The sequence below is a fragment of the Chenopodium album genome, chromosome 3 (genome assembly GCF_948465745.1).
Source record: "Chenopodium album chromosome 3, dcCheAlbu1.1, whole genome shotgun sequence".
Taxonomy (NCBI): domain Eukaryota; kingdom Viridiplantae; phylum Streptophyta; class Magnoliopsida; order Caryophyllales; family Amaranthaceae; genus Chenopodium; species Chenopodium album.
Window position 1 is genome coordinate 51,934,125 of NC_137836.1, and position 15,385 is coordinate 51,949,509.

At 39.4% G+C, this 15,385-nt stretch overlaps 1 non-coding gene across 1 annotated transcript; it reads right to left on the reverse strand.

The window, feature by feature from the left end:
- Window positions 1-1,466: 1,466 nt before the first annotated feature.
- Window positions 1,467-1,570, reverse strand: LOC145625732 (small nucleolar RNA R71). Its single transcript, XR_014110638.1, has one exon. It is a non-coding gene; the product is annotated as a small nucleolar RNA R71 (small nucleolar RNA).
- Window positions 1,571-15,385: the final 13,815 nt, after the last annotated feature.

Consider the following 15,385-nt stretch of genomic DNA (forward strand, 5'->3'; position numbering starts at 1 on the left):
TTGATTTCAATCATGTTTTGTTTTGAGTTTCTTGAGTTTATTGCTAGTTTTGATATTATGTTTAATCTCCTTTCTCTAGACTAAACTTTTATCTAGGGGAAGGGGGTGGAAGATATAATTTGATATTGGATGATTGATGATGGTTGGATTGAACTTATGCCATATATTGATGAAAGACATGATTTTTATTAGCTTGGGATTATTGTTGCACTCTATTTGATGTTTTCTAGTTTAAATGCATGAAAGTGATTTGAACTAGATTAGGATCACCTCTATTTTAATGATTGCATGAGAATGAGTTATTAAAGTGGAGTTTTTATGGATTGTGCTTCTTTATTCTCTTTATTTGATTGTAACTAATAGGATGCAAGAGAATGATCCTTATTAGTGTAGACCTCTTTCATTGATTTGCCTAGACTATTGCATGGGAATGAATTGTTTAGGTAGAACCTTGTGTTCTTTGGCATATGTTTCATGATAATCACCATTATTCTCCTCTTTCTAATCATATTGGACACCCTCGTATCCCTAGCGTCATTTTCTATTGATTTTAATCATCATTTTCTTGCTTACTTGTAGTTTTAGTGTTCTACTCAACAAAACCAACAAAAACAATCCCCTTTTCACTCTTGCATTAGTGATATTTGATGTTGAATTAGCGTGCTTCCCTAGTGGTTCGACCCTTTACTTGCCCCTAACTTGTTTAGTGTAGGTTTAGGTATTATAAATGATTAATTTGGTTAGGGTGGTAGCTTAACGACCTATCTATCCGCGATCAAATTTTGGCGCCGTTGCCGGGGAAAGCGGCTTATTTAGCGAATATTATTGCTTTTGTTAAAGTCATTTTGCTTTCTTTTCTTTTTGTTTTTTTTTTTGTTTTATCATCCTTGTCATTGCTAATTGTTTGCTTAGATTTGGTGAATGCTTAGGAGATCTCAAGGAGCACCCTCACATCAAATTGACCACGAAATCAACCGAACCATGAGACAAGTCCGTAGGATTTATCAAGACGAGGGAAGAGGTTTTGGTGATATAGTTGATAGTGAGAGTGATACTTACTCTTCAAGTTCACCACGCGAATCAATGGCGGGACAAGAGAATGATGTTTTGTTTCGTGAGTTCGGAAATCCGGAGGATTATGAGCTCACGGGAGAGATTTTGCTACCCGTCACGGAAACCAACTTCTCAATCCATCCACAATATACTCGAATTGTCCAATTGGAGCAATTTTCCGGAAGTGCAAGTGAGGACCCTATTAAACATTTGGACCGATTCCTTGAATTGTGCGCAATGATGCAAACCAATGAAGTGAGTCAAGACTACATTCGTATGCACCTTTTCCGGCAATATCTCACCGAACGAGCAAAGAAATGGCTAAAGCAAGTAAAGCCTAACACTCTCACAACATGGAGGGAGGTTGTAAAGGCGTTCTTGAAGTGCTTTATCTCCGAAGAGAAGACCGCCGAAATGAGAAGGAAAATTGCATCATTTGAGCAAGAGGCCGATGAAAGTCTTGGTGAAGCATGGGAGAGATTCAAAGAGTTGGTGCAAGCATGTCCCCACCATGAGTGTAATCTTCTACGACGGATTGGAGCCCATGTCAAGAGCCAATTTGGATGCGGGGGCGGGTGGTCAATTAATCAAGATCCCTCAAAATCAAGTTGAAGCCACAATAGAAGAGGTAGCAAAGAATTACTCTTGGGGGGGCCGAAGAAGAAACGCTCCAAAGAGAGGTGGTATTTACGAATTGGAGAAAGTTGATCAATTACAACATCAAATTGATCAACTAACAAACGGGCTTTCCAAGTTGAACACGAGTGTGAATGCAAGTTCAAGTGGTGGAGCAAGCTCTTCTCAAGTTAACTCTTTCTCTTGTCAAAATTGTGGAGGAACGAACCATGATACATCCTATTGTGGAGGTTTAAGCCCCGAACATGTAGCGGCATACAACACAAGGCAAGAGGGATTTAGAGGAAGCAGCGGTGGAGTAGCTTGGAGACAACCACCACCCGGGTTTTTACCTCAACCTCAACAATGGAACCAACAAGCTCAACCTTCCTATAACTCCAACCCTCAATATCAAAATCCACCTCCATCTCAACTCCAAAACCCAAGAGGAAGCTATCCAAGGAACAACCAATACAGCAATCAAACCCAAGCACCTCAAAGAAATCATCAAGAACAAGCACCTCAAGCGGAGCTAACTCAAACTCAACTCCTCCAAGCCATGCATGCGCAAATGCAATCTTTTGGGCAACAAATGCAAGAGATAAGAGCTCACAAAAATATGGTTGATTCACAACTAGCTCAATTGGCCGAGAGAACTCCTTTCAATTCACCATCCACTCTACCCGGACAACCACAACCTAACCCATCTCACAATCCAAAACCCGATACATGCAAGGCGATCACATTGAGGTCAGGAACTTCCTATGAAGGGCCAAATGAAGGGGATAGTGAGGAAAAGAAGGGAGGAGAGGAGAGTGTGAATGAAAATAAGGGAGGTGAGAAAGAAAAAGGGAGGTGAGAAAGAAGGTAGAAGGAGGTTCGGAGAAGAAGAAGCTTGACAATAAGAAGACAACTTCAATTCCTAGTGAGGCTAGGAATCTTGATGGACCGGTTCCTTTTCCCGGTCAACTAGCGGAGAGGAAGTTGAATGACAAGTTCACAAAATTTCTTAGTGTCATGAAGAATTTGCATATCAACCTCCCTTTTCTTGAAGTTGTGACACAAATGCCATCTTACTCCAAGTTCCTCAAGGATATTCTCACCAACAAGAGGAAGCTCAATGATGAGCTTATCACCCTTCCACATCAAGTGAGTGCTCTTGTCCAACATAAGATGCCCAAGAAGGAAAAAGACCCAGGAAGTTTCACTTTGCCGGTGAAAATTGGGAACATGGAAGCTAGGGGCGCCTTAGCCGATCTTGGAGCAAGTGTTAGTTTAATCCCTATATCCATTGCTAAAAAAACTCAATATAGAGATGATCCCTACAAGGAAGACAATTCAATTGGCCGATCGATCGGTGAAATTACCTTGTGGAGAGCTTGAGGATGTTCCAATTCAAGTGGGACACATCTACGTGCCTTGTGACTTTGTAGTGATGGATATGGAGGAAGATGTTAACACTCCTTTGATTTTGGGACGTGAAGCTCTTAAAACTTTGGGGGCGGTCATCAATAGCAAGAACAACACCATCACTTGTTAAGTGGCCGATGAAAAGATTGTATTTGAATTTTCTAAGTTGCTCAATACCCCCATGGTTGAAAAATGCTATAGAGTTGATGTTGTGAATGAGGAGCTAGATCGCTTGGGGAGGGTCGTGATGAGGCCTCAAGATCCAATGATATAAGCCCTTACATGCAAAGAAGAGTTCCACTCTCAAGAGGCTAAAGAATTTGTCATGGCAACGGAGGAATCCTCAAAGGAGGAAGTTGAACAACAAGTTGAGATCGAGCTTGAGTCCAAGGAGGAGAAATTGGAGGAGAGTTCTAATCCTCCTCCCAAGGTAGAACTCAAGCCCCTTCCTTCTTCTTTGAAATATGCTTTTCTTGATAAGGAGGGAAAATACTCTATAATTGTCAATGCTACCCTAGATGGTGTTAATTTGGAAAAACTTCTTGATGTTTTAAGAAAATATAGGGATGTGATAGGGTATAGCATTGATGATATCAAAGGTAGTAGCCCTTCTTTATGCATGCATCGTATTCATCTTGAAGATGATCATTCCACCTCCATTGAACCTCAAAGAAGGTTGAACCCCAACCTTCAAGAGGTTGTGAAGAAAGAAATTTTGAAACTACGTGAGGCGGGCATCATCTATGCTATCTCCGATAGCAAATGGGTTAGCTCGGTTCATGTAGTTCCAAATAAAGGTGGGATGACCATAATCAAGGATGAAAAGGGAAGGAAATCTCCACCCGGACAATGACCGGGTGGAGAATGTGCATTGATTATAGGAGATTGAACAAAAACACCAATAAAGATCATTTTCCTCTCCCTTTCATGGACCAAATGCTTGAAAGGCTTTCTAACCATGCTTTCTTTTGTTTCTTGGATGGGTATTCCGGATTTTTCTAAATCCCTATCCATCCCAGTGATCAAGAGAAAACTACTTTCACGTGTCCATATGGGACATTTGCATACCGAAGAATGCCATTCGGATTATGCAATGCTCCCTCTACTTTTCAAAGATGCATGAATTCCATTTTCTCTGAGATGCTTGAAAAAGAAATTGAGGTTTTCATGGATGATTTTAGTGTTGGTGGCTCGTCTTTTGACACTTGTCTTTTTAACCTTGAAAAAGTTTTGAAAAGGTGTCAAGAGACGAGTTTGGTTTTAAATTGGGAAAAGTTCCATTTTATGGTCGAGGAGGGCATTGTCCTCGACCATAAGGTTTCAAAAAATGGCATTGAGGTTGATCCGGCCAAGATTTCGGTGATTGAAAAGTTGCCCCCTCCTACTTCCATCACGGGGGTACGGGCTTTTCTTGGGCATGCCGGTTTTTACCGGAGGTTTATCAAAGATTTTTCTTCAATCGCCAAACCTTTGACCGAATTACTCAAAAAAGAGGTTGTTTTTTACTTCAATGAGGCTTGCCTTGAGGCGTTTCGTAAGCTCAAGGAAGCTCTCATTTCTTCTCTCGTTGTGCAAGCTCCGGATTGGAGCTTGCCTTTTGAGCTAATGTGCGATGCTAGTGACTTTGCAGTAGGTGTCGTTCTTGGTCAAAAGAAGCAAGGAAAATCATGTGTCATCTACTACGCAAGTAGGACTCTAGATGAGGCTCCAATCGGCACAACCCCCTATAGGTTAGTCTATGGAAAGGCTTGTCACTTGTCGGTTGAGTTAGAATACAAGGCTTGGTGGGCCATCAAAGAGCTCAATATGGATTTATCGTTGGCCGGTGAGAAGAGATTGCTTAAGCTCAATGAACTTGAAGAGCTTAGAGATGATGCTTATGAGAGCTCAAGGTTATATAAGGAGAAGACCAAAAAGTGGCATGACCAACATATTCGAAACAAGAACTTTAAGGTTGGAGACAAGGTTTTGCTTTTCAACTCAAGGCTTCATTTGTTTCCGGGTAAACTCAAATCAAAGTGGTCGGGTCCTTTTGTGATATCAAAGACTACTCCTTATGGCTCCTTTGAGTTAGATGCGGATGGTAGCAAGTTTATGGTTAATGGTCATCGTTTAAAGCATTACTTGTGCAAGGAAGGAGTTGGTATCATCGAATGTATAATGCTTGATCCTTAAGATCCCAAGCCTCCCACTTGAAGAATTTTTCTCATGGTCAAGCTAGTGACCTCATAAAGAAGCGCTTCTCGGGAGGCTACCCGAGTTTCTAACTCCTTTCTATACTTTTTTTTAGAATTTTCCGATTTTACTTTCTCCTTTTTGAATTTAAATTTGAATTTGATTTTTTCACCTTTTTGGTTGATAGGTGTTTGGAAGATGAAGGAACAAGGATTTTCTATTTCGAAGATGTGAGGATAAATCGAATTTTACTCTGTGCGACCCTGTGCGCGACATCTGTGCGGGCGCGCAGTGTGAAGTGTGCGGGCGCGCGTTCACTGTCAGAACCCGCACAGATTTAATCAAAATTGGAGATTCGAGACAGAGAGTTTACGCGACCTAGTGCGCGACTTCTGTGCGGGCGCGCAGAGCTGGGAAATTCGGGTTTTAACTCTCTTCTTCCCGATTTCATCCTCATATTTTCAAAACCCAATTTTCATGCTCTCTTCTCTCTCCTCACAAACTCAAACCCTAACCTTCAAATTTCACCCATTTCTCACAAATTCCATTGATTTTCCTTCAAATCCATCAAAAACTTTCACTCTACTCACAAATTCACCCACTTTCTCTCTCCAAAATACCCAAAAATCCTCCATTTTCATGGTTTGCAAGCTTAATTGAAGGTGGTGTTCTTGGAGGCTCTTAGTGGTGTTCAAGCTTCTACAAAGTGGTATAACTCTAAATTTTGCTATTTTATTACTTAATTTCACTTGTTTATGCAAAATTTTTAGTTATTAAACATGAATTAGCTTGAGTGAATTGCATGTGATTTTGATTTTCTTTGTGAAGGATTTTTTGGTTATTAGTGTGAAATTTAGTGATTTTGGGGACATTGTTGTTAATACTATTGTTTTGGAAGCCATTATTTTCATGAAATTAAGTTAAGAAATTTGGTGTTTGTATTGATGATAATGCAACTACTTTCATGAGAATTTCTTACTATCATAATGTATTTTGATTGACTGCTTTGTTGTTGATTCTTGTTGTCTTGGGCGCTATATTTGTGTGGTTAGTTGTTAGTACTAACCCTTTTGCAGATTTTTGAGACTTGGGTTGTTGTTGTTGTTTTCCAATTGTTGGTTAAGTTCGAAGGTAGTTCTCCTTTTGGTTGGGTTGTTTGTATTGCTTGAACATAATGAGCAAAAGGAAGAGCAGAAAGGAGCCCAGGTTAAGGGTTGAGGAACCAAGTACCCAACAAACTCAAGCTCAAGGACCAAATGTTCCCCCTAGATTGAGATTCTTGAACAAGGTCCATGCTACGTTCTTCAACGACCTTCACGGACGAAAGTTAAATCCCTCCCGACACTATGATCAACGCTCCATGAGAGCTTTGGGGATTGACGACGATATAAGGTCGCTCCTTGACAACTTGGGGATGAGTGAGTTCATCAAAGATCAATTCCGAACTTATAAGGAGCCCACCTTCGAATTCTTGGCCTCTTTTGAAAAGGAGCCTCTTGTGAACGACTTCCAAATTTCCTTCCAACTGTTCAACAACCAGCACACTATGACTCTTAGTGATCTTAATGTATTGTTGGATTTGAACCCCGAGGCGGACCTCCTTGCCCCTTCATTGATCTTGTTCCCTGAGTACGATGCATTTAGATTGTGGCAAATGATTACCGACTTTGAAGAGTTCAACACCAGGTATTCGGTGGCCAACCATATATCCACCATGTGCTCTGTATTCTACACCGCATTATGGGGTTTGCGGTGTTTAGCAAGCAGGACTTGAGTAAGCTCTCGCATGAAGAGCTATTTACTTTATGGGTTGCCACTAGGGAGGAATTGAAAGGGCGGCTCAATATGGGGTACTGGTTCGTCGTGTGCTGCGAGGCAATCAAGTCGGGCCACAAGACAGGAGAAATTTCCCTCGGTGGGATGATTACAAGGATTGCCAAGAAGCTCAACTATGAACGCTACTTCCCCTCGTGCACTCAATTTGGGGCCGACAAAGATTTATTCATCGACATACAACAGATGAGAAGGTCGGGGTTCCTCCAAGGAACTTCAGATGCCAACAATTTTCATGCCTGGATGGTTGACCGCGAGCACCATTGTATCTTGCCTTACCCCAGCTGTACATCCTTGGAGCGGAACGCAAGGATTATATGGAAGATTCCGCAAGACAATGGTGTGTTACCCACTGCTCTGGGTGGCGCAAGGAATATGGAAGTCGACCAACAACAACAACAACAGCAACAACAACAATAGCAACAACAACAACAACAACAACATCAGCAAAAGCAACAGTATCAAGGCCATGAGTAGCCTTGAATAGCAAATGATGAGCATGCAACTTGGCATGCAGAGCATAATGGAGAACTAACAGGGTATGTTTATGCAAACCCAAGCTCTTTATGGTGCGGCAGTGGATAGGGGTGAGGTCACCCCCCCGGTAACAATCCCCTTTTCACTCTTGCATTAGTGATATTTGATGTTGAATTAGCGTGCTTCCATAGTGGTTCGACCCTTTACTTGCCACTAACTAGTTTAGTGTAGGTTTAGGTATTATAAATGATTAATTTGGTTAGGGTGGTAGCTTAATGACCTATCTATCCGCGATCATCGTACCATTGCTGCAAAACTGACAAAATCGGGTAGGAAACTGACAAAATGGTTCGGTCGAACTTCCTATCTAGGTTTGGACGAACCTCTTCAATTCTTATTGTCTTCAAGTGTGATGATGGTTAGTCCCGAAAGGTGACCTCCAAGGAGCTTGGCCCGACTTCGTGTCACGACACGTGGCAAGTCTTCCACTTCTTCCCCTAAGTTCCATGCACTCGCGTCAGAAGAAGTCTAGGTTTAGTCTCTGACTTGGCAATGAGATATTTTAATGCTTCATAATCAGTAAAAAAAAAATTTATAACCAACCAAGTATGCTCTAAAATTTTCTAAGGAAAAAATCACAGCAAGAAAATCGTTCTTTGTAGCAGCATAGTTAACTTCAGTCTCATCTAAAGTTTTACTAGCATAGTAAATAGCATGCAAAACTTTATTCTTCCTTTGGTCAAGCACAGCACCCAAAGAATAGTCACTAGCGTCACACATGATCTCGAATGGAAGATTTCAATCGGCAGCACATATGATAGGAGTCGCAATTAAGGCTTTCTTTATCCTGTTAAAAGACTCAAGACACTTGTAAGGAGGGTGATCCTATCGTAGGGGGATCCTTCCTTAGATGCCCATGGCCACTTAAAAGCCTAGGACTTTACACTTGTTAGGGTGTAGTAGGATTTGAATTCCTGACTGTTTGGGAGACCTTGAATTAGAAATGATACTCTCATCACGCTTTTTTGTAAGAAACAAGTAGGAGTTTCCAATGAGTTTTAGGAAAACTCATAAACCTCGTTCATGCCTTTCTTCCATGTGGAATTCATGGAAAAATTAGCACGAATCTTAAGTTTACCCATGCCCAAATTGGTCTACATAAACCAGAAATGAGTACGGGAGCGAGGGTACTAAAATAACCTTCCTTTTAGGGAGGAATCGCTATTCTAGCCCTAGTACGGCCTCTACTAGATCTTCCTTTTTTGCAATTTCATTACCAAACAATATATGCAACGCGATACCTAAAACTAAGTTAGCTGATTTTATTTACACACGCTAATTCACGTAGCAATTACATTGCAACGTCGTTATTCATTATTTAATCAATTTCGTGAAAAGAACAATAAAATAAACAATATTCGCCTTGGCTTAAGTGATCAACCAACAATTAATTATCCAATTCTAATCTTTATTTAACGCAAGATACTATGTAGAAATAAATAATTAGTCCTTATAAGGTGATCAAACAACACTAATTAATTGATTAAGATTCTTTTAAACAAGAAAATAAATATGAGTTATCTAAGTGCTCAAAAACTTACCACTTCTCTTTGCTAGATCTCCGTTTATAACACTTATGGACACCTTCTTGTAGGGGAACCTCCACCGTAGTAACAAAATATCAAGGGGTGAGTGTTTAGGACAAGGGGGTTTAGGTAGCACAAGTTCACAAGTATTCCGCCAGAGTTTTAGGTTATTTTTCTGTGTGTTTAAGCCTCGGATTAAGCCTCTATTTATAAGGAATGGGTAGGATTAGGGTTTGAACATTCTGTCGCAGCAGGTGTCGTGCGCAACAGGATAAGTTGCGCGCGGCATCCCAGCGCAAGTGATTTGGTTGCGCTGCTATGGGCAGCGTAACTAAGTGTCTTGCGCGCGGCATTATGGTAAGATTCGATTCTATATTTTCATAAAATTCAGAATCTTCCGCGAGCGCATCTCTAGAGGTTGCGCTGAGTGTCGCACGCAACTGAATTAGTTGCGCGCGCTTGCTCAGCACGACTAATTGAGATGCGCGCGGATTTTCCTGCGGCAGCATTAAAATTTATCCTAGGCGCTCCTAAATCCGTCATTATTCGGTTTTAAGCACGGGCTTAAGCCTAATATTGATCGGATTTAGTTAATTGGACCTTATTCAACTTTGTTTTTTTTAGTTTGGGCTAGTTTTTTGTGTTTTGTGGCTTAACCAGTTATCCATAAGCATTCTCCACTTCAATCTAACACAAAGATGGTTTTATTTATCGTCATTGCACTTTCTGTCAAGACAGGAAGCCAAAAGTATATGACTACAACACTCATCAGTAAAATCAAAAGGATAAACTTTAAGTAAAAGTTGGGTTAGTGGTTTTGCAATCTTAAAAAAATCCTTGATAAAACGGTGAAACAACCCAGCGTGACCAAGGAAACTCCTTACCCCTTTTACATTAACTGGTGGGGGTAATTGCTCAAGAACTTCCACTTTTGCTTTGTCTACCTATATACCTTGGTCATAAACAATATGACCTAATACTACATCTTATATCACCATAAAGTGACACTTCTCCCAGTTTAAAACCAAATTGCATTCTTCACATCTTTTCAAAACTTTAGCGAGGTTGGATAAACAATTATCAAATGAAGAACCATAGAAACTAAAGTCATCCATAAAAACTTCCATAATAGACTCTATAAATTCAGAAAAGATGCTCACCATATAATGCTAAAAAGTGGCTGGTGCATTACATAATCCACAGGGCATCCTACGATAAGAAAAAGTACAATAAGGACATGTAAATGATGTTTTCTCCTAATCATCAGGCTGAATTAGAATTTGGAAGAATCTCGAGTATCCATCCAAATAACAGAAAAATTTATGGTTAGCCAATCTTTCCAACATTTGATCAATATATGGGAGAGGGAAATGATCTTTTTTTAGTGGTGGTGTTAAATCTACGATAGCCAATGCACATCCGCCATCCTATTACAATTCTAGTGGGAATCTGCAATCCCATCCTTCTTGGAACTACCTGCACAGGGCTTAACCACTTTGAATTAGAGATAGGATAGATAATACCTGCATCATGTAGTTTCATGACTTCCTTTTAAACAACCTCTTGCATGTTAGGATTTAACCTTTTCTGTGGTTGAATAACCGGTCTGTGATCATCCTCTAGGTGTATCCTGTGCATGCAAAAATCAGGGCTAATACCCTTTAGATCATCAATATTGTACCCAATGGCTTTCTTGTGGGTTCGAAGAACCTCTAGAAGTTGGGAAGATTGTGGGTCATCGAGTGCAGTACTAATGATCACAGGATGTAGTTCCTGCTCATCCAAAAATACATATTTTAAATGGGAAGGAAGAGGTTTAAGTTCAGGTTTCTTTACCTCCGCAGAGTATGATTCATGAATTAAGTTTTTCCACCTTACCATTCTCATCAGAGCTAAGTTGCTCGTTTGATAGAGCATGCTTAATTTCATCCACCTCTTTGCTCCATATATCAGCGTCACCTGCATCAAGTTCACAACATAGTGTTTCCTCTAAAGGATCTCGTGAGAGAACCTAAGGTAAGCTGTCATGACAAATAAAATCAATGATATCAATACTATAACACTTCTCTTCTAACATAGGTCCTTTCATAACTCTCCCTAGATTAAATGTAATGTTATCATCCCCAACAAAGAGAGTTAATTTGCCATTTTTCACATCTTAATTGCACCTGCAGTATGGAGGAAAGGGTCTTCCTAAAATAATAGGAATTTGCATGTCCTCCGCTATGTCTAAAACAACAAAATCAACAGGGATAAAAAATTTACCGACTCTAACAGGAACATCCTCTAAAATACCTAGGGGTATTTAACAAAATAATCTGCCATTTGCAGAGTAATATTAGTAACCTTTAAATCACCCATATTAAGCTTTAAACACACAGGCGATGGCATTACACTGACACTAGCACCTAAATCACATAAAGCTTTATCAATAAAAACATCTCCTATATGACAAGGTATAGAAAAACTACTGGGATCCTTTAATTTTTGTGGAGATTTATTTTGTAGTAAAGCACTACATTCTTCAGTGAAAGCTACAGTCTCAACCTCATTAAAGGCTCTCTTCCTAGTTAGAATGTCTTTCATGAATTTTTCACATGCAGGAACCTGAGTAATTAAATCAATAAAAGGAACTGTTACTTGTATATTCTTGACGACCTCTAGGAACTTACCAAATTCCTTATCCAACTTATTATATAAATGTCTATTAGGGAATGGTAGTTGGATAGTAGGGCCTTGCACATTTCCACCCTTCTTCTAAGGTTTACCTTGCTAAGAAATATTAAAAGAGTTAGGTTATTTCTGGAGCCCTACAGGTTTAGTAATATTAGCATTTGGTACAAGGAAATCAATATTAGCAATAGGTTCATCCTCTTTGGGCATAGAAGGCCCATCATAATGTGAACCACTCCTCAGATTAATTGCATTAGCATGATTTGTGGGTCATACTGGCTGTGATGGTAGTACTCCTTGCTGGCGATTTTGTAGAGTAGAGGAAAGTTATGCAATCTGATTATCAACAATTTTATTATGGGCTATAATTGAATCAATTTGAGCATCTCTACACTCCATGTGCTTTTGCATGCTTGCTAACATCCCTCTAATTTTTGTTAAGGCAGGGTCAGTAGGTGGGGGAGTTTGTGATTGGGTTTTATGGCAATAATTAGGATGGTAATATTTCTGCTGTAGTGGTGGTTGTTGTTGTGGTTGTTGTGGAGGTGGAGGATTTTGTACATTGGTGCTCCGATAAAAAAGATATGGATGGTTTCGGAGGCTAAGATTATAAGTGTTGGAGTATGGGTTATTTTGCCTATAGGTTTGGAAGGAATTAACTTGCTCCATTGAACTCCTACAATCTTGCTCCCAATGTCCTATAATCCCACAATTTTCACAAAAACCGTCATTAGTATTATTGACAGCAGAAATATTAGCTATAGAGTTAGGAACAACAGTCAGATTATCTAGTTCTTGGCAAATAGATGATAACTAAGCCTGCAAAAAGGATACAGAATCAACACTATGTTTTCCCTTTATTAGCAAACCCTCTAAGATTCCATATTGGGAATTATGAATTGCCATATCTTAGATAACTTGACCTACATTTTCCACGTTGAGATTCATAAACCTCCTACTAGCTGCAGAATTCATAATTGATCTAGATGAATTCCCAAGCCCATTGTAAAAGGCTTGAATCAACTATCACTGTGCTAAATTGTGGTGAGGACACTCTCTTTGCAGATCCTTGAATCTTTCCCAAGACTCGTATAAAATTTCATCTGGCTCTTGGGCAAAGTTCTTAATTGCACTTCTCAACAAAGCTGTTCTCTCTGCAGGGTAATATTTGTTATAAAAATTCAAAGCATGTGTATCCCAGTCAGTAATACCAATTGCAGTTCTATTCAAACCAGTAAATCACAATTTAGCTTTTTCACATAAAGAAAAAGGAAAAAGAATCTCCCTAATTTGGTCTTGGGTAACCCCAGCTTGCTTGATGGTGTTGCAGTATTGATAGAAATCTGCAATGTGAAGATTAGGATCTTCACCCTTAGCTCCACTGAATTGCTTCCTTTCTATCATCGTGATAAATTGGGGCTTGGTATTAAATTGCACTCCATGAAGAGCTTGAGTAGGAGTGAGATGTTGAAAATCCATCAGTGACGGCTGTGAATAATCGCTGATCTTACGAGGTGGCTGTGGAGGTGGATTTGCCGTCATCTCTGATTCAGGTTCTGAAGAAACTTCCGAATCTCTAGAATTAGATGGGGGTTCCAAAGGTGGCCGGGTTACCTTTAGAAGTGTCTCGTAGTTGCCTATAAAAGTTCTTCTGTCTATGAAAAGATCATTTGATTTCATGATCGAATAGAATGTAACCTGATCTAGAACTCCTGGCATAAACACAGAATTGAACAAACAAATATGAGAAAATTGTTTCAAAGAACTTGCGTTCTCTAAGATGGGAGAAAATAATTTAGACTACAAAAAAAATCAGAAATAAAAATAAAATCATTTCCCCGGCAACGACGCTAAATTTTGATAGGCTAAAGTCATATCACCTAATCAAAAGAATTACCTATGTCCTCTAACTAAAGTAGATAGGGAAGTAGGGTCGAACCATAGGGAAACAAGTCAATTTATTCATAATTAAATATTATAATATAAACTATTAAGTTACCAAAATTGTTGTAATGAAAGTGGAATTAAATTATGAAGATTAAGGATAAAAAAAATTCAATAATAAAGAATCCTAGGGTCACAGGTTCACCAATAATTAATATTTTGGGATAAAACATGACAATCAACAATCAACATTGCATAAATAACATGATCAACATGCTCTAGCAATTTACTAATCAACATAGATCTAACAGGCTCACGCAATTTACTAGATCTAATTTCCTGTTGAAAATAGCCTTTAATATCAAATTAACATCTGCTCGATTCATATTATAATTGTAAAGAAATAAAACAATCCAATAAGAAATTATCATGTAATATCAATAATCAACAATAACAAGTTATCCCTTCATATTAATTATTGATCCCCCAAGAACACTGGAATTAAACTACTCACACATAATTAAATCTAAACAAATAAAAGCATATGAAGAAGACAAGATTAAGATTAAAGAAGAAATTAAACAATAAGAGAGCAGAAGAAATACCGAAAGAAAAAAAGTATGGAATTGCACTCAAGAGAAGAACTTGAGTTTTACAATAATCTCCAATTAAAAAGCTCTCTAAGAGTTTGAGTATGAGAAAAGAATTAATAAAATAGCGTAGTTAAGAAAGAATTACAAAAGTCTATTAAAAATAAGCTCGACAAGTTAGCAAAATCAAACTCCTAAACCGACTGCAAACACACGCACTAGATCGGGCGAAGGGCAACCCGATCGGGCCCTCCTTTTTCATCAGATGCTTGTTTTTGGGCAGGCGCCCGATCGAGCCTATGGCTGCCCGATTAGGCCCGACTATAGTTTGGCCAACCTTGAGCTTCTCTTCAACATTTACTTGGGCTCCAAAATCAAGGCCCAACACTTCTTGGTACATTGCTCGGACCAATTCCACGAACCAAGCCCTTAGTCACCGATATGATCGGTCTTTGGCTACGATCAACGATCATTTATGTGCTACGGCTCCAAAATCTCGTAATGGCTGGAAAATCATAGGAAATACCGACAAATCTGGGAAATTCCTACAAAACAAATGTCAACTCCACAAAACACTTGAAACCACACATTAGTACAAAAAATAGCTCCGAAGAGCTCAAATAGGCATGTAAATGACCGTGGGACGGGGGATAAAATAGCATATAAAACATGAGTATCACAGGTTCAATCTCTTTTAGGTTGGATTGTATCTTCATCCCCGAATATCCAGTCATGGTTCTAGACCACTATGGAGTTAGCAATCTCATGGATCGAGAAGGGGTGTAACGTTCACCCTGTGAACGGTTTACAAGTTTCTAAAACTTGTTGGCGATTCTTTTGCTCTAGCTTTCTTCTCTTTGGACGCCACCATGCTTAAGTGTATGATCACAATGGGGATCAAGTGTGGGATGCTTGAAATATTCCCTACAGGTTCCAATTTTGACCCAACTTGTTTGAATTAGAGAAAATGGATCTGTTATGACCCGACCTGAAACCAACCTTAGACCCGAGTTAACTTGGGTATTTGAGACATGAACTCCAACACGATCTGACATGGAGATGACCCGACCTAAATCTAACCCGTAAATT